Genomic DNA, 20,449 nt, shown 5'->3' with positions numbered 1-20,449 from the left:
AATTTTTCGGATTTACTGACGCGACCGGCTGCGGCTCGGTGCGTAAACATGGGTGGATTATACTAATATTACACATAAGTCAGAGAGATACACGTACAACCTGTCGACTTAAGTGGGGCTCATTCCGTGAAGGGACTCAACTCCTCCACTATAACAATTCCACTAATAATTTTGCGATTCAGAAATCCCCTCACTTGTCCGGACCTAACGTGTCTGTCGAAATGTCATCCAATGGTACAGATGTATTTTATACTTAATTGATAGAGTATAAGAACAATTATTACTTACAACCTACCTACCGTCCAAAGCAAATGGTAAGCTCCCTTAAAAAAAAAATCCATGTTTCAGATGAATCATGTTTCGAAAAAGTCTAACATGTGGTTATGGAAAAATGGGTCGACTGGTGAAATTGCAACCGACTTGAAGCCGACATCAGGGATGATAAGAAGGCACCGATTCACTGAGAGCATCGAGCCGCAGCCGGTCGCGTCAGTAAATCCGAAAAATTTTGGACCTCTGTCCATGGACGGAAGGAGAGGAGAGAAGAAGAGATGAATTCGTGCGGCTCGTGTATGAAAAGGTACAAGCGAGTCACGCTTGTTGCGGAGCTCATAATTAAAGGGGGAAAAGTTTCAGTTGACATCCTCGACCGATTTTGTGATTTCAAGTTCATTCGAGGGATTTATCTCAAAATCGGTTTTTTTTATTTATTTTTGGCAAGGGATTTATTTTTTTTTTTGAACTTTTTGATGATTATTAGTCTTAGTGGACCTTGGGAATTCATCAAAGGTTTTTGCCTATCTTATACTTGAAAAGGAAGTGACACGTCAATTTCCTCGACCGGATTTTTTGCCCGAAAAATGTTTTTGAGGGTTTTTGTCTGGGATACATATAAGTCCTGTTTTCACGGTAAAACTCTCATATAATGTAGTTTTAGGTTCCTTATTCCTAGGAACTATCTGATGCAGCTTTCTGAATCTAATTCATTGGATATTGGATCATTAGATTCTACTTTTTTGCATGAAATGTGTCTTGCTCAGCTGCGCTAGCTGACTAGCTGAGAGATCAACGTACTCATTTGAACATATTTACTTGTTTAAATCTGTCCGCTCATAAGTAAATAAGTTGAAAATACCATCAATTTTACGTAAGGTAAGATTCTCTGCCAACCAAGCACCAGCTATGAACTGTTGGAGGTCCTCAATCACCCGTCCGGTTGAGGAGTTACTACCCCTCCGATTAGTCCAGTGCCTGTTTCGATGAATGTATGGTATTTTAATAATTACTTACAACTAATGATGCAAAGAGTACATATCATATTTTTAAAACTTCCAATGAAAGGTAGCTGTTGCAGTAAGCAGGACAGATCAGGAATACCTCACTCATACATCATTTGCACTGAAATACTGGGACAATAAGTAATCATTAAGAGTCAAATAATGAATACAAACTTGGTTTTACACAATATATCCGATACATGCGTTGATGTATTTGAGCAAACAGCATTGACTTGACCAGCAAAACCCCCTAAAGGGAGACATAACCACACTTTCGGGACTTCCTTACATGTATTAAACTTTAATATGATGCGATTTTAACATAGTCGTTGATAAATTTGTAAAGTAGAGGATGTGAAGAACTGATATCTGCAAGAAAATTTGGTGAAATAAGTTAAATATCGACCGAAATTCGTTTTAGAAAAACGACTTTGAATTCCTTATGGGGTAGCACAGGTGCGTCGAAACGGCGGGAAATAAGATTGCTGGTTGTGACGTAGACGACCAATGAGAGGCCTCCGTTGGAACTTTGAACTTTATTTAGCTTTTGCAGCTTTAATATCAAACTAAGAATGTTTTTAACCACACCAACCGTTTTCTCGTGAAAATTTACATCGGAATGACTCATTACACTCCAAATCCCTCCTGAGTGCAACAGACCCATAGTGAGAAAGATTTACAACAGTGAGTGAGATTTTTTTATTTTGCAGTTTGTTTCCTTACACACTCTCCAGCGAGCTGACTTGAAATTCTTAGACGAGGCGATAGACAAAAGAGACGAATAAGGCATTGAGTGATCTTATTGGTTGAAACGGATGATTGCTGAGGACTGAGGGGGAAAACGATGGACTAACTAAAGAGTCTCTCATGAGTTGCCGTTAGTTAGTTTATTACTTACCTCCTTTGTCCATTGCAATCAACCTCTCCCACAAAAAGGATAGCTCCATATTCCCCTTGTCTTTTTGTCCATAGCCTTGTTTATCAATTTCAATAATCAGTCCGGAGGCATGCTTAATTGCCGAGGACTAAGAAGAAAGTGTCTGGGAACGCAGTTTTGATGATTAAGTTAAATAGATTTAAGAAATTGTGCGAAATGGATACGCATTTCTGATGCGCTCAACGTTTTGTCAGCTCACTTATCTATTGTGTGTAACGATCGTACTATATCAGCAGCTTCACTTTTAATCCTCCTGGAACATGCGTAACTTAATCACGAAGTACATCTCACCTGAAATCGTTCATATGATTAATGCTTGTCTCCCTATTTCAGATCAAAGAAAAGAATATCGACACTTATTATTTTAGACAAAATAAAAAGTATTGCTTGTTCCGGGAGCGAGGTTGAACCAAATATAAGGGAAAGTAACCTGAACAGAATTGAAGAGGAAAGTTCGTGGCCCATCAACGACTATTCGAAGGAAGAGAATCTGACAACGTGGGTATAAATGATGATCCCATTCTTTGAGACGCATAACCATTTTTTACACTTTCATGGAGTGAGAAGAGGGAGAGGTGTTTTTTTCTTATTTCAAGAAAAAAATAACAAGAAAATCCTCTCCCCTTTTTTAAGCCGCACCTCCTCCCTCCCTCGTTTATTTACTATTTTAGCCGACTATTTTGGAGGAGATTTACTTGTTACCTCTGAAATACGAATATGGATGTAGCTTTAAATAGAGGGAGATTCACTACCTCTCCCGGGTTTCCTGGTTCTGGTGAGTGGAAGCGCCGGCCGTGCCGTCAAGTCAGCTCCGCCTTGAGAAATCAATTACAGCGTCATTAGTCCGCCAAAAAGAGGGTTTCGCTTTCCGACCAGACCTGTTTTACCGTTGCAACTGAGAGGTGACAAATTTGGGTTGCGGCGTTAATTTCAGGCCGGGGATAGTTTTACGCGCTTCGTCTGATTTCAACAACCCTACTTTCAGGGATGTAAAAATTGTGATCGTAAAATATTTCTATTCCACGTTTTCATTACTGCGTGCACTCTCATTCCCTTTTTCATTTTTTGTCGTAGTTCATTCTACCGTTCTACTCTGCCAATTTAAATGATTTTGGCGGCTTTCCGAGGAGTGATAGTCCTAAATGAACCGAGTTGGGCAGAAAGAAACCAAGCTACATCAGCTATTGCCAACTTTAATTAGGCAATTTAATTATTTTCATGAAAACTATTGCGCGCATTTTTGTAAAAATTTCAGTAAATTCTCTGCATACTGTGAAGCAAATTCCTTCAAATTTTCAAAGGATTCCGCACAAAAGTTTAGCAGAGAGGAACCAAGTCACCTCAGCTGCTATATTGCCAAATTTTACTGGACTGTTTAATTTTTTACAAGAGAACGTTTGTGAGGATTCCTTTGCAAATTTCAAGGAATTTTTTTCGTGCGATGTAGAGAATTTACTGACATTTTCACAAAAATCCGCACAACCGTTTTCATGTAAAAAATTAAATTGCTCAATCCGATTCGGCAATAGCTAATTTGGCTTGGTTCCCTTCTCCTTAACGCAGTCCAAATTATTTCATGATGAGATACTCGAATAAGACTTCAGCGCAGTAAGAACTAAACTTGGCTGCTGAGAAAATGACGGAATTTCCTGAAACGAGGAATCGTTGGCTGCTGACACTGCATAATGCGAATGCGTGGGCTACGATTGGAGACACGCAACAATACGAGGATCGTTAATGGTTCGGCGGCATGTTTTAAGTCGAAATCAAAGGTAGCTCGAAACCTCGGGAGGGCCCGAATGTAGCGCATTCCATTCGAGTCCGCAGACTTAAGTAATAACTCGGATTACGCAAAGGACACGTTCTCCAGCCCTCTAGCCTACAGTTGTCTTCAAACGGCCCAAGGTGATTTTTGTTAAACCGAAATTTAAACACGAGAGTGAAAGGCGAAGAAAAAGTTTTTAAGTGCATCACCTGGACGTAGCTTTCATTTTAAACTTTTAAAATGTGGGACCTTTCGAAAAAATGATACATTTGCAATTGGACCGCGTTTAGCAGAAAGGAACCAAGCCACATCAGCTATTACCGATTTTAAATGGGCAATTTAATTTTTTATATGAGAATGTTCGTGCGAATTCTATTGAAAATTACAAGGAATATGCTACATACTATGCAAAAGATTCACCGATATTTTCACAAAAATCCGCACAACCGTTTTTATGTTAAAATATTAAATTGCCGAATAAGCTGGCCGAATGTCAATGCTGACGTGGCTTGGTTCCTTTCTGCCGAAAGCAGTCTACTTGACGTTGCTAAGATCGTGTTGTTTCCGATGGATCTTCTTGTCAATCGAAATATTAGCACTCTGAAGTTGTCTAGTGTTAGGAGGTTCTTGGCAGATTTTCAAAACGAAAATTAAGACCCCTCCAACGACTTTTCAAGAAATTTCAATTAATACAATCAAGGATTTTCAAGGATCTTTGAAGGATTTTCGAAAGTATTAAAGCCCTTCAAAAATCCTCTGAGGTCCTTAATAATTTTACTAATTTTTAAACTTTTTCATTTTATTTTTAATTTCATAGACTTCCTGCCGTTTCATTTATTTATCGAAAAATTTGATTATTGTTATTCCTTCGAGCAAACAAATATTCAGGGACGTTTTAATTTTGAAAGGCAATTTTGATAATGATGTGAACGACAAAGTAAAAGGGGCACTAATAACGTTTGCTATATATCATGACGAAAAAGGATGATGAGCTAATTGCATTCTACTAGGATATATGTGCCATTAAAGTTAAATCTCAGACCGGTGATCTCAACCTTAACACTTTGCGATTGGTCACATCCTCCACGCAGAGTTGGGGCTGAACACATAAGCAGGATTGCCAAACTATCCAAAACAGCCATTTTACACTACTCACGTACACAGCTTAACTTCGACACAAAGTCACGGACCAATTGAACGTATTGCCATCAAACGGAACTATGTGCATTATGACGTGAGCCCTGTTATGCGTGTATTCTTATGGGTCTCAGGGCTCATGTCTAAATGCACATAGTTCCGTTTGACAGAAATACGTCCAATTCCAAAGATAAAATCTCTGATAATATACCCTGAATTCCATCTGGAACCGTACACTTCCTCCCTGAAGAGATACGGCTGTATAGTATACCGAGACTGCTGGCACTTAATTAGCTGTATTATTATTTCTTATTGTTGATTGCTTTAAAATTTACATGTTAATATTTCTCATTTAAAGTTCCCGATTCCAGGGACGTACTTCCTAATCACCTAATGAAATAATTACAAATTTTCCTCCTAGAAACGTGTTAACCCAAGTATTACCTTCAGCTGTTTCTAAACCCTAAACTAACTATGAGCTACTACATGAGGCGAGTTATTTAGAGTGTCCTATTTGGAGATTACAAATCTTATTCGCTAGGCTGACATAAGGCGTAACTTCTCACCGATATGAGCCTGGGATAGCATTGAATTATGAGGAGGACAAAGGCTTCTCCCGAAAAACAGTTGCGTCTTCACGTCAGAAGGGCGACGAAACGAAACCGAAAACATATCCGAGGAGTCCATTCAGAATGGTTAATGTAGACTTGCGCCCTCAGTAGAGGAGTTCAGACGAAATCAGAGACGCAAACATGTTTCTTCCGCAATTTAGCGCAGGCGGATCTAGAGCACCTGTACACGGGAGAATATTGCCATCTCAATTCTTTACAGAACAAGTGCGCCACTCTCTGATTGGTCGGCTATCGTGGAGCCCCAAAGTTGGACCAATGTAAACAAACCCCAGCCCCTCCGCTCCTAGTTTGGCCCAATGTAAACAAACAAGATGGCTACGAAGTTCTACAAGTTCTAGGCGTGATTTTGGATGTGATAGAATATTTTCTATGATCAACTTCTGAATTGAGTTCGGATCGACCTTTGATGGATATTTTTGCCGAAAATTAACCTTTGAGTGTGATTATCATTCCTTTCTCAGCCGATAATACGTTTTCCACAGGGTCGGGTTTCTTTACATTGGGTTCAACTTTGGAGCTCCATGATAGCCTGAAACTGATGAACCAATCAGAGAGCGGCAAAGAGGTGGCAATACTCTCCCGTAGACAGGTACTCCAGATCCAGACACTTCGAGTGGGGGAAGGAGGAAACAGGGTTCAGGAGGCGTCCCCCGGAAAATTGCCAACATTTTGAAGAATCTATGCAGTTTCAGTTAATTTTGCCATTCATAATTACTAATAAAAGCGTCCTTCTTTCTTCCTTTCCTTTTTCTTCCTCCTAATTATGGAACAAACAGGGAGGAGGGGGGGGGGGGTAATCCCCCATTCTTGGGTTTGCCCAAGATTTAGCGTGGCACTATTCGTTTAGATCGCAAATCTATATTATTGCCGAAATTATAGCCATTGTTTATTTCTTCCCACTACACTTTGACAACAGTGCCCGGATTCATTGGCACTCCGGGAGCAGACGGGTATGTATGGGCGCGTTAAATGATATACGAGTTCTTTGATTCTGCGCACATCCGCCAGGACGCGGGTCGAACCAGGAAGCGGCGCTTAATCTTCCTGCAGCCAGCTACTGAAAATCCTCACGGGCGAAAAGCACGGCAGATGTACTCACGCACCCGAATATTGCAATTCGGAAGGTCGACGATCGAAATAAGGTGAGGGGTGACATCACCTTGGGCATGACCCGACCCCGACAGGCAGCGGATATGATCGGGCATAAATCTTCGCCCGCGGGGAGCAGTGAACTTCAAATTTCGACAACGAGATGGTCTTCAATCAGCGCGCAGGAACCAAAATTTAGGGAAACAAAAGGGTCTCATCATGGTTAGATTGCAGAGCTTACCTATCTAGGGAAGTATGATCAGCGATGTTGACTTCGTTCCTTTCTGTGAAATGACATCCCATTCTCGGAAGGGATCTTTGATGGAATGCGGGGCTTCCATGATTTTTTCATTTTCCAAGTCTGACTTAAAATGCTTCCGACTTTCCCTGACCACCGAACTGAACTTCCACTTGGATTTTTTTCCCCTTTTAATTAACCTGACCGCAAACGAGATATCGACGGCGCGGCGTAAGTCCGCAATCACATATCTCGTTTGTGGTGTCTGAGAATCTCCACCTCTATGTTATTTCTTTAAAGGTGAACAAATTAACATTATTCCTTGAAGTTTTTCTTCGCACAGAAGTTTTAAAGAATTGCCGTTGAGTAGTTTTCCGTTTAAAAAATAAAGTATGACATGAAGTCTGCGACGTCATGATTGCCGACTCACACCGTCGATATGGGATTGCGGACTTACGCCGACGATGAAGTCTCTCTTCATCCATTCCGTCAACGTGCCCTGACCACATCCTCCTCTTCACACTGGTCAACTTGGCTAACATCTTGCACCCCAAGGGCATCCCTGATTTCCATCCAAACGGCCATGCCTTGAAATTTTTTCAAATGGAGATGTTGCATGTGTGAGGAATTTGCGATTTGACTGTTGATTTTTATGTAAAAGTTCGCGAGAAACACAATGGTGCCACTGGTTTTCTCTGAAATCAATTCCCTAGCTCAAAAAAATCTCAAGTTGAGGCCAAAATGGAGGGGATATCCAACGCTATCCTGAGAGTCCACCTCTCCAGACAAACTCTCCATGCAAGGATAGGGAGAAAATACATTGACAGGGCTGCCACTTTATTTGGGGACTCTAAAACTGGAAACACGGCATCCCTGCTAAAGTATTTGCTCCCTATCTTTGCATGGAGCGTTCATCTTGATGTAGAGGTGAGACTCCAAGGATAGCGTGAGATATCCCTTCCATTTTGGCCTCAACTTGATAGCTTTCTTTGAGCTTGGGAGTTGATTTCAGAGAAAACCAGTGGCACCATCGTGACTCTCGCGAACTTTTACATAAGAATCAAAAGTCAAATCGCAAATTCCTCACACATGCAACATCCCCATTCGAGGACTTTTGAGCATATTTGAGCGGTTTCCTCCCATATCGACGGTGTAAGTCGGCAATCACATAACTCGTTTGCGGTGTCTGAAAATCTCCTCCTCTTCGTTATTTTTTTAAAGGAGAACAAATTCACATCATTCCTTGAAGTTTTTGCAGAATTTTCTTCGCACAGAGAAGAAAAATTACGGCAGTTTTAAAGAATTGCCGTTGAGTAGTTTTCCGTTTAAAAAATAAAGTATGACAGGAAGTCTGCGACGTCGCAAACCGAGTTATGTGATTGCCGACTTACACCGTCGATACGTTGCTGTTCAACTTGAAAATTAGAACGAAGTAAAAAGTGGAATAAATGCAAGGATTTTTCAAATTTTCGCGAACTCAGGCTGTGAAATGATGAAAATACGGCGAGAGGAGGAACGGATTCGGTTGGTCGGCGGACGTCGGTCGGATGGATGACGACGACGGCGGCGGCGGCGGCGCGGGCAGGTGGGCGAGTGTCGTCGCCGTCGCGGGCAATCTGATGCCGTGCGGCGCGGCGCGGCGGCGGCCATGCCAATGACCCGCTCTGACGATCGAGAACGACCCGTGTCCTAACGCCGACTCCTTCCCGCGGATCAGCCGATGAGATGGGGGGCCTCAAATCCCCGCTACTCCGCCATAAAGGATTAAAGGCGTGCCTCAATTTCCACCAGAGCCCTCTTATATCAGGGTGTCTACCAGTCAAAAAAACCATATCAACAAAACCATACAAACCATACTTGGGGACTTCGGGGGACTTTTAGGGGCGTTTTTTCGAGAAAATCGGGGATTTTTTCCCCCCGAAATAGTAAGAGAAAGAGAGCTAGTTAGAGCGTTAATTAATAAGCGTACTTTATACGATTAATTTTACAAGCCATGTTGAACCGATGAAAACACACGAAAAATCAAGCAACACTTCAGTTTTTTTATTCCTGGTTATACCGCGCCGCCGCCGCCGCCGCGGCTGGTGGGAAAATTTGAAAAATGACGCTGTTAAGGACGATTTTGGTCATTTTTAGGGGACCTGAATAAGAAAATTGGGGACTTTCGGGGATAGCGGGGACACCCTTCCAAGATAGGAGATAATTGGGGGCATTGGGGATTTTTGAGGGCCGGTATACACCCTGTATATGCATAAAAATCCATGCTCTGGGGCTCATGCAGATGTAGAGATACGCTCCACAGAGGATCGAGTCAATCAGAGAGGTCGGACATGAAATTTTTTACTAAAACCTGCAATTTTGATGTTTATTTCGTCACATTTAAAAAAGGGGTGCTTTTCAAAGAGATTATCACGAGAAAACCGATGGAACCTCCTTCAGAACCTCAAAGTTTTGTATGAACGGAGTTATAAGATTTTAAAGGTTCCGAATTTTGTCCGACCTCTCCTACTGACTCGGTCCACTGAGCGCCCTTACGCCAGGGGAGCGACGAAACGGGACGTTTTCCCTCCTTGTAATCATTGTCCCTGTTACTCCACAACAAACACCGTTTTAAACTTTCAACCAATGGGATCTGAATTTTGTGCTGCCGATAAAATTCAGTCCAATCTTCAAACAGATTCAACTAACAATTTTTCTGTAAAAAAATATAACGGCGGCGGAAATTTTTAAACGTCGCTCGGCGTTTGGGATAATTCGGCCGGAAGGTGCCGAAATCTTGATACGAGCTCTTGCGGCAACCCAATTGCACGAGATATCAGCGTGCTAACTAATCAAGATAAATTAACCCCTCCAATTGTTTTCCAGAGAATATGACCGCACGTTATTTTTGTGCGTCAGGGATTTTTCATCTCCAGATTTCCCGGTGATGCGCGGTGGAGGCTTCAAAGCAGCGACACGAAAATCTTGAACTAAAGTGCAAAGATGCAACAATGAGCTAAGGCGGGCAAGACAGAGAGGCCGCAATGTGGTGCCTCATAGGGCCGCATTAATAATGTTGGTATTCAGTCACGTTTCACAGTTGGCTGGCCATCTTCCATGAATCTAATAAATCAACGCTCAACTCCCGAGGACAACGACGAAGCTCAACAGTCATCGCTACGGCTGTGCACCGACCACCGAGCTACGCCTGCGCCGAAATCCTGGCTCCTGCTCGAATTGAGCCATGAATCCTTGCAGCCGAGGGGGAATAACCCCTTCGAATCCGGGACATCCAGTCAAAAGTTGATTCTCCGGCGACAATTCCCTCCTGCACCGAGTCACGCGCAGAATCTGTCCACCTCCGACTGATTCCACTGGACTTCTCACAATATCCGTTTCTGATAGCACTGTTGGTCTAACCATTTCGACTTCTTTATCATTTTTAGGGGTATTTCCCGAGGAAGATATACTGCGGAGTTCTTCTACTTTATCATATTCCACAAATGGTCACCTTCTGGCCAAAGTCTTACAAGCGCCATGCGACGTTTCACAATTTCGGCCGCCATTTTATTTTTCTACATAGAAGTTATTCAACGAAACTGTCCGAAGATTTCACTGCATTTCCTTTGTGCTGCCGCGTGAAATTTTTGAACAGATTCAACCAACAATTTATCTTAAAAAAATAAAATGGCGGTAGAAATTTTGAAATGTCGCATGGCGCTTGTGATACTGTGGCCGAGAGGTGACGAAATATAGAATCCATTTAGTGGGCAAAATTCTGTCTAGTTGCAGATGTTCCCCAGGAAAAAAAGTAGCCAGCACCTAACTCTCGCTGGTGTTGACGGGACCATACATCTAATATGTAGATCTACTAGATGTGTGGTTACCACCGTCAGAAATATGGTAATGTCCATGATTCAAAATCGACAAATTTGACCCTCAAATGTAAGAAATTTGGCCGCATTTATTACTTGTTAGGCAAGAAAGCAGTGTGTGCTACCTGGTACGTGCTTGTGTGGTTACATTTCTGAAACACAACAATCAAATTTTCAGGCTAGAAAGACAGAAAAGGGCAGCATTGTACTTAAGTCAGCAATAGGTGCGGCTCTTAGACCGCGTAGTGCGGACTTACTGCTCTTTTACATAGAATGACGTCAACGTTTGAGCACTTAACGCTTTCTTGTTTTACTTTACAAATATAATATCAATATTTCTGTTGAATCCGATTTAAATTAGATTAATCTTTCAAGGAAACTTAGGGAACTTAGTTTCGAAAATTTGGGCGTTACGCAATGATTTTCTTCATGGTAAAAAGGCAGGGCAGGTTTGAAGTTAGTTCGATACATCCGTCTCTGATTGTTCGCTCACAGGCGGTTATCCCTGGACTGAATAAAAATCCCCCCCCCCCCCCCACCCATTTGATTTGCTACACATCCAAGTAGTTGGCGCAGAGACGAGGGCAGGCGCAAGTAGACTAGGATTTATGACGAATTCACGTCGCATCGGGCTATCTTCTCGGCGCGGCGCACAGTAGATCGAGTCAATTAGACAGGTCGGACATGAAATATTTGTCTGAAACTGCAAATTTTGATGTTTATTTTGTCACATTTTAAATTTCAAGGGATGCTTACAGAAGAAAATTTGATTAGGAAATCAATGAAACCACTTTGAGAAGCTCAAAGTCTTGTATAAACGGAGTTATAAGCGATTAAAGTTTCAAAATTGTGTGCGACCTCTTCTATTGACTCGATCCAGTGTGCGGCGCGGCGTCTAGCGCTCGCTTCAAATCCCCGCGATTTATTGCCTAAAACAAAAAGACAAACAAACGATCGATCATGTGAAGAAGTCTCCGATGCACCCATGGAGCCGACTGGAGCTCGGTGCATTTCAGAGGCCGACTCCTCACGTCAAAACGATACGGGGCATACATATCATCAAACCCGGCTGGATTCACGGTGGCCAAAGTTGGTGCCATTGGAATTTCCTCCCTCGTCTATGTTTTCCCTGACCGAAGGACCAGTAGGCAAAGTACGAATTTAAGCACTCAGATATATGATTCTTCACCAAAACTTCACGCAAAACACGATTTGGGCAACGAAAATTACTGAAACTTGCGTTCAAGGTAAATTCAAACCTTCCGTTCATGAAAAAACAAAAGTCAACTTGTGACAAACCGCGCGGTCAACGTTATCGTAACAGTCTCTGCATGATTTCGGCACTTCAAATTGGCGCTGAGCTATTGCTCGTTGTTAACACTTTGAACGACGCAAGGCGAGAGATTTCCTATTAAGTAATGCTAGATTTAAGAAGAAAAACTGATTTGGCAGGTAAAACACTGCAGAAAACAAAACGGATAACTGCCACTTTAACCACCGCATCAGTTCCGAGGGTCATTTTTAAAAGTCCAAAGTCAACTTCAAAACGAACCTGATCATAAGGTCAATTTCTCCGGAACTACCACCCTCCGAACATTAAAATTCACGATTGTCAAAGTTTTGTACCCAAGTGTACTGCAAAGAAAAAGTTTTGTACCCATCATGTAGAGTACGTAAACTAAAAACGCAGGAGAGCTTGTTCTGTTTAACACGAAAAGAGATGATATTGCTGATTTCACAAATCTGTAGTTAAAAAGTGTCTGGCGTGTTTCAATGTAGATTTTACAACGGGAAAATGCTAATTTAACCACCTCCGTGGTTAAATTGGTCATTGTAAAATGTACATTTGAAACATGTCGGACATATTTTTTGACAATTTAATTGTCAAATCAGCAATCTATTTTTTTCTGTAAATTTCAGTTTTTCACAATCTTCTACAATGCGGGCTTGCGCTTAGGATAAGGAGCCATAGATTATGACTTGATGGTTGGAGAACGTTTGCGTCACACACCCAGGTTCAGACACTCCGCACGAGTTATCCAAAGGAGTATAAAGTAAAAGTTAATTTCGGGAATCAACAAAATGTTTTGCCTAAGAATGATTGATGAGGGACGAGCTGAGCCTTTTCTTACGGGCAGAAACACGTATCTTCCCCTGCTGACAGATAAAAGCCAAGTTGAGTATTTTTTGATGAATAGATTGCTCAATGAGTCTGTCATCAATCATCATCATCATACAAAAAAGTAGGATCGATTCCGGAAAATGAGGTTTTTAATATCATAAAGAGACATATCTGCGGATGAATATCTGTGAAGCCAGATCCTTTTCATCTATGATTTCGCCTATGAGGCCGATGTAAGAGGAAGTACTTACGTTACGAAACGCATTTTGCGTATAGTCTTCATACAAAGTGAACTTTTGAAAGCTCTTTAACTTGGGATGTCATTAGGGTCATAATTTCCAAATTAAGAGCAGTATTCGAGTTGGTCAAAATAATGGAATCATACCTGAAACAAGGAAAAAATACTTGTTATAAAAAATACTCCAAGCTTATTTTATCTTGGATGAACGAAATAAAATGTCCGCATCTTCGCGTTTGCCAAGCTCACAAAAAATCTCGGCGGAAGAGAGGGTGTTTCGCAACCAGACGGTCGCGCATGACATTATGACGAAAAAACTTATCTGGCATGGTCATGTGCAGAGAATGGCAGACAAGGGGTTGGGGTTGGCGACCCCCTGCCCCCCTTTATCTTCAAATATCGATAATTTTGAGGCCATTTATGAACTCAGCGTTAAAATTAAGGAGAATAGTGGCTTTATAAGACTCTTTGTCCATATCGTTTGCCTGAATTCAGAATAAAGGTGGTTTCCTTGAAAAATTTGAGGGGTGCATGGCCTCTTCCGAGGAAACTTTTTGAAAGAACTTAGTAGAGGACAAATGTATCATTTTTACCTATACCCTTCTGCAGTCAGGCCGTTCAACCTTGGATCACAGGTTAAACTTTCTAAAGCAGCAGCCCGTGACAATGGTGATATCAAAAACATAGGAGAAAAAACGGGAAACAAGCGTACTTATGTGTTATGTACAAGTGTTTATGCGTACTTTTTAGCCTTGTTTCCCGTTTTTTTTCTCCTATGTTTTAGATATTAACCTTGGATCTCTCTACATATAAGAGGGTGATTCTTTAAAAAAATGCATGTGGTAGTTGAGAGGACAAATGCTCACAGAGCATCACATAGAGCACTAAAATAATATCAAAGCAATTTGACACCGACGCGTCTTCTGCTCCACCGGGTCCAGCTTGTGCTTGTCTTGACGGTCAGATTTCCTTGTCGCGTGCCCTCCGTAGCCTCCCCCCCCCCCCCCCCCCCAAGACTCGACAACCCCTGAGCATCCCTCTTAGCACGTAAGCATCCGCGGCTTGATGATGTTTACCTATCCTTGGGTGGAATTTAAATTTTTATTTTTGTCTCGACTTCCTCTATTTTGTCTTGGGCACACGCGGCCGCGGCCGGTCGCCTACTGCTCCGCTGCCTTCCTTCCCTCCCACTCCCATTAACCCTCGACTGCGAACCCCTCCGCGAGTACTCACGAACAGCGCCCTTATGGCGAGGATAATCGCCCATAAATAGGACAAGCATCCAGACAAGACTTATTATTTACTAGCGACAACCACTCTCTGTCTTGTTCCAATTAAACCTACACTCCAATCTCGGGAGTCTTCTCCCTATGGAGCGACCGAATTTCGATCCCTCTCTCTGCTTCATTCTGCTAATTATGACACATTTTCGCGTAAATCGAAGTTCCATAGTCTCTTCATTTTCCGATTCCCTGACTTTTTCTGATTTTCCCGTGCAGACTCCACAATTACCAAATTATTTAACTTTCCCTCACTAAAAAAAAAAAATCGCTTTGATCTAGAGCAGGCTCTTGGAAACAATGACAAGAGAAAATACTCTTGATTTTGATCGGATTTTTGATTGAATCAAAAAGAAATCCGCTTAAATTAAGAGGCTTGGTTCTCGATTCAAGCAAAAATCCGATTGAATCAAGAGTATTTTTTCTTGTCAATGTTTTTAAGAGTCTGGACTCTAGATCCAAGCGACTTTTTTTTTCCAATGCTGATCTTCCATCTAAAACTCCTCTTAGATTTGTTTTTCTTATAGTTACGCTGACTTTTGCTAAAAAGTGGACGAAATTTCACTTTTGAAGTATTAGATTAAGGGACAACGCATTTAAAAGTTGCTGGCACTGCTCGCGCGGATGATAACGGCTTAATTCCTTAAAAAAGATGATTTCTTCCATTTCCATGAATGATTGTCACGAAAACCTTTCAAGTAGGTCAACTGGCGCCTGATCGTTTTTTTAAATTTTTTCTAGGACCCAGAAACATATTTCAGATGTGTCGAAGACGGGGACAAGGAGACTTGATTTTTCTCTGAACTCAAGAAATCGCCGTGAGAAAGAGTGAACATGGGGGATAAGGTGCGAGGAAAACCAGGGTTTCGAACTGGAAGTTTCGCCGAAATTACTCAATCATGCACTTGGGGATTAAATATTCTAAATATACTTTTAATGGATTCTGTTGTTGACAAGCCGCGACCAAGCAAGGGAGCAGGCAGTTTCTTTTGACAACGATTAGTATCCAAGGTATCTAACAGTTACGGAAACCCAACTGTTATAATGTGCCGATTCTGGTTCGAAACTATAGCAGTGCCCAAGAGCGATCAGGGCACGCTGTTTGGAAAACAATTCGCACGGATACGGCGGCCAAGGCAGGCCGGAGAGAGTGGTTTCCAATTCACTTAAAAGGATTAGAGCATAGCTCATTAAGGATTGCGTTAATTTATTCCTCGAAACTGTTTGAATTTTGAGATGCGTGAGATGGCACGCACGGGTTAGGGAGAGGTATAGAACACGGGCTCACTATTTTTAAATAGTGAACCCGTGTTCTACCTTGACATTAAACGCAGGAAATAAGGACCTCTTTCTTCAAAATTTTCCACTGAACACCGATGATGCACCGGCGTTCGCGGAAAACATCACGCCCGTCCTCAAGGTGTTGCAGAAACTGAGATGAAAGCGAATTTTCATTTCTACCTTCTCTGCGTCCACAATGCCCAGTCTCTTCTTATTTCATCCTGTCCTCGCTTCACCGTTCCTCAAACTGGCCCTTTTCCTATTTTCTGTCAATCATACCTTCCCACGGCATGAGGGTGATCACTAATAATAAACCACCTACCATCCGCAACTTCTTTAAATTGCCATCAGAACCTTCCACCAAAAAATTTATCCCTGGGGGAACCACCTTTCCTCCCTGGGGGATAAAATCCTTTAAAATCAGATGTCAATTATTGGCATAAAACTTCACCTTGAACAGAGGCTACGTTTACATGTTGAACCAATCGATATCGACACAATCTCACCTGTTTGATGTATCAAGTACGATCTATTGTCTACACGTGAGGCGTTATTTTAACTGTTCTGTTAGAGGCTCCTCATTAAAACGGAAGGAAGATTTAATTTTCTCAATTTAGACTAGGAAAAACATTCTCACTTTTACGCTTTACGAACCTATTTTCGGAGTCTCATCAAAGCCTCGTTGAAAGAAAGTTGGCGCTCGTTAAATGGTCTACAGAGCAGGCTCGGACTGGCCATAAGGCCAATCTGCCATTGGCAGATACGCCCCCTTTGCGAGCAGAAAACGCGCCCCTCTTACAGATAGCAGAATAGGAAGAAAAAAAATTACGACCGAGAATATGTGAGAAAAATTTCTTAAATGAACGGAAGAAGAGAGAGTTAGGAGTAAAGAGAGATGCTTTAACGCATGATAGTGGTAAACAGAGGTCCAAGAACTACTTTTTGAAGCGTGAACAATTTTCTGTGAAATCTTCACCTTCTTCTTGACATACAGGCGCTTTATCATCCTCCTTCTTCATTCGCTATGTGCAACTCCCTTAGAAGCGATGGTAGGTTCGATTTTTAGACATACGCATCCTTTATAGACCTCTTAAGAGACCTTTAAACGTATTTCCTCCTTTTCAAATGACTATTGATTTGGACATACCATAGCAAGGCTCGGGTAAACTTAACCTTAATTTATCTCGAAATTCAAAGAAAAGAGACATCTAAAGTGTAAACGCGATACAACCATTCGCGCAAGATGGATGTCGATATTGCATATAAAAAATGTAAGACGCGATGCCGTGAGTCGTGAACTCGCAATGCTCTGCTCTATTTGAAGAAACATTACAAATAAGGCAAACGCAAACAAACACAATATGGAAGCAGAGCGAGGGAAAGGATGCGCGTTAACGACGGCGCAGAGATACAACTATTCGTACTTGATGGACGTCCGTGCTGCATCTGAGAAATTGAAGGCGCGCTGACGCGAACCGTGAGCTCTCAATACTCTGCTTTATGCTGTCAAATGAAGCGTCGCTCTGATTCGGGAGAAAAGTTAAAAAAAGGCCTGAGGACATCTCTCCTACCCTCGGCTGTATTATTCTTGTAGTGCTTGAGGCACCATTACGAATAAGAGAAACGAAAACAAACACAATGTGGAAAAAGAGGGAGGGAAAGAATGCGTGTTTACGACGGCGCAGAGATACAACTATTCGTACTTGATAGACGTCCGTGCTGCATCTGAAAAATTGAAGGCGCGATGACGAGAAGCGTGAGCTATCAATGCTGTGCTTCACGTTCAATTTTGCAATTTTTACTCCGTGCGACCAATAAACTTTGAACCTGAAAATAGCGTAAACTTGTGCTGATTTGCCAAAAGTTTCTGAACCACTCTCCACGTAGGGAATGCCCTACCAGGAAATATCAAATTACGCCCCCTTAACCAGTCAAGGGTCTACGCCCTCAGATGCGAGCCAGTCCGACCCTGCTACAGAGCTACTGCGAAAGGAAGCTGTGCAGAACTCCCGACTACTGCGAACTCTCATGACACCATAGCATTGAATTTTTAATTCGTAGATCTCCAATCGGTCGTTTCGATAGGTTGGAAGTGGCGCTCTTTTCTTCCAAATAATATCAGTCTCTCCGTCAATGGCGATAGTTTCGATGGTGAAAACTCAACGAGAGGTCTATCAGAGGCGAGCTCATGTACGGAGCGTGATATGAGTTGGAAAATGAGTCCGTACTAAAGTAGAGAATAAATAATCCTCATTTCAAGTTGAAATAGTGCGAGGGACAAGACAGGAGTTAACCCGAGGTCAGATGATCCTGTAAGCGGCAGTGGTGCCGCGCCGAAAAGACGGGGCCCGAGCGTGGAACGAGGTGCTTTTCGTTAAGAAGTTCGGGGGATAGGATACCGGCGCGGAAAGGTGGAAGACGGCTCAATTTGTTTAAAAGTGTTTATCAGAGAGGAAGTAGCCTGGAGCGGCGGGGGGAGGGGGGGAGGGGGAGGCCGGAGCCGCGGCCCAGACACTTCCGCTGAAGCACAAACCATCCCTTGGATGTCACCCTCCCCAACACTAGTTGCTATTATAAATATTAAATAAAAATACCAGATTCAAATTGCTCGCGCGCACCCCCGGGCGGGGTTGCCGAACCCGGGGCCTCCGCCCGTGCCGAGGGGGGCCCCGCGCCCGATTTCGGGCCGCGCGAGCTCGCGCCTTCAATTGAATTATCGAACGGGGACTTACCATTCCGGGCCGGGAGGCGTTTGTTGTCTCGTCGTTTCTGATGTCTCTCGGACCCTTGTCTTAGCCCGTGATTGACGCGTCGCGATCGGTGGCCCCCGGTCCCGTTGTTCCGGCCCCGGCCGCTTCCGCAAACCCGGCCTCGAGCTTGGATGTATCCTGCCGTCCTAAGGAACAACGCCGTATGAGCATTCGGGAGTTGCCAAATTTCCTTCGAAGAAATGTTTATTTTTGAGGAAAGTTTTGAGTATTTTTCCGAGGCATTTTCAAGAGCTTTAGGTTAAATTGCGAACAAAATTACCTGAAAAAATTGGAAGAAAAATATTTAAAAATTTCCCCGAAAATTCGTGATTTATCGAAGAAAATTTGGCAACGCCTGAAGGCTCGTACGGCGTTTTTCCCTGGCGCGGCAGTATCTGTATCGCACGCGCCCAGGTGGATGTGGCGCTATTATTTTGATGATTACATGGATGTGATGATCCATTTTTCGGGCGCAGGAAGTGCGAGCGGCGGCTGCGCCGCGGCGTCTTGCAGCATACCTGGGCAGGGGCACCCAGCACCCGGTGCGTTCCCGTTCGTCCTGTGTCTTACCTTTCTCGTTCACTCTGTCGTGCTAAGGAAGAACGCTGTAGAAACCTTCAGGCGTTGCCAAATTTTCTTTGATGAAACGCGAATTTCCCGGTAAACCTATTAATATTTTTCTTCAAATTTGTCAGATGATTTTGTCCGCAATTTCACCTGAAGTCCCTGAAAATTCAAGGAAAAATATTAACATCATTCCTCAAAAGTAAACGTTTTATTGAAGGAAATTTGGCAACTCTCGAATGTTCATACGGCGTTCTTCCTTAGCACGGCCGTGCTGGAGTCCGGATCTTGCAGCCCTGCATCTCGACGCATCACCGAATGCGCCTCCTCGGCTCGTGCCGCCTCCTCCTAAGGGGCGTGGCGTGCTTTGCGATATATCGATGGATCTGTCATTTAAACCTATGGAAGAGGATCGATAAACAGGGTGTTCGCAGCGAACACCTGAATAAGTCGATTCTTTACCACAGCATCGATTGGGGAAATATCGCGATGCTCGATCATTCACCCCTCGCCATTGCCACCTTTCCAGGACTGCCTCAGTCAAGAAATACCGGTTAAATCGGGAAATTTCGGGTGGTTTCAAAAAGTCAGGGAACACCTGGAAATGTCAGGGGAAATGCTGGAAGTGTTACACTGGAAAAAAACACATTGGATCTAGAGTCCAGACTCTTGAAAACCTTGACAAGAAAAAATACTCTTGATTCAATCAGATTTAAGCTTAAATCAGAAGGAAATCCGCTCAAATTAAGAGGCTGGGTTCTTGATTTAAGCTTAAATCTGATTGAATCGAGAGTATTTTTTCTTGTCGATGTTTTTAAGAGTCTGGACTCTAGATCCAATGTGTTTTTTCTTCCAGTGTAGGAAGAAATAGTAATGTCATCTTATATGCTTTCTAGAATGGGTTTGACGTTCCGAACAACAAATTTTGCCCCTGAAGCTCTGTAGACCACTAAACGAGCGCCAGCTTTCGTTCAGCGACGCTTCGATCAGACTACGAAAATAGGTTCGTAAAAGCGGAACTGTTTTTCTTACAATTAAGTAATCTAAATGGAGAAAATTAAATCTTCGCCCCGCAATAATGAGGAGTCTTCAATGGAACAGTAAAAATAACGTCTTCATGTGTGGAGAATACAGATCGTACTCGATACATTAAACAGGTGAGATTGTATCGATATCGATTCGTTCAACATGTGAACATTCCCTCAAAAGTCAATTGAGTAATCGGAGGAAACGAGTTTTTTTAGATGGATTTTTGATTCTTATGAGTACAAAATGGAAATAAAAG

General features: G+C 42.6%; 1 protein-coding gene across 2 annotated transcripts in view; it reads right to left on the bottom strand.

The window, feature by feature from the left end:
- The window catches only part of LOC109030732 (protein spitz), a 269,815-nt gene that overhangs the window by 176,252 nt on the left and 73,114 nt on the right, over window positions 1-20,449 (bottom strand). Inside the window, exon 1 of one of the 2 annotated variants that reach the window (XM_072298892.1) lies at window positions 13,303-13,412. The exons of the other annotated variant lie outside the window; for it this stretch is intronic. The gene's annotated coding sequence lies outside the window, so the exon portion shown is untranslated. Of the gene's footprint in view, window positions 1-13,302; window positions 13,413-20,449 lie in introns of those variants that run through there. 2 annotated transcript variants of the gene reach the window in all.

This window comes from Bemisia tabaci, chromosome 3, assembly GCF_918797505.1.
Source record: "Bemisia tabaci chromosome 3, PGI_BMITA_v3".
Classification (NCBI taxonomy): Eukaryota; Metazoa; Arthropoda; class Insecta; order Hemiptera; family Aleyrodidae; genus Bemisia; species Bemisia tabaci.
The sequence above is the reverse complement of the archived record's forward strand: the minus strand, read 5'-3'. Positions and strand labels throughout refer to the sequence as shown.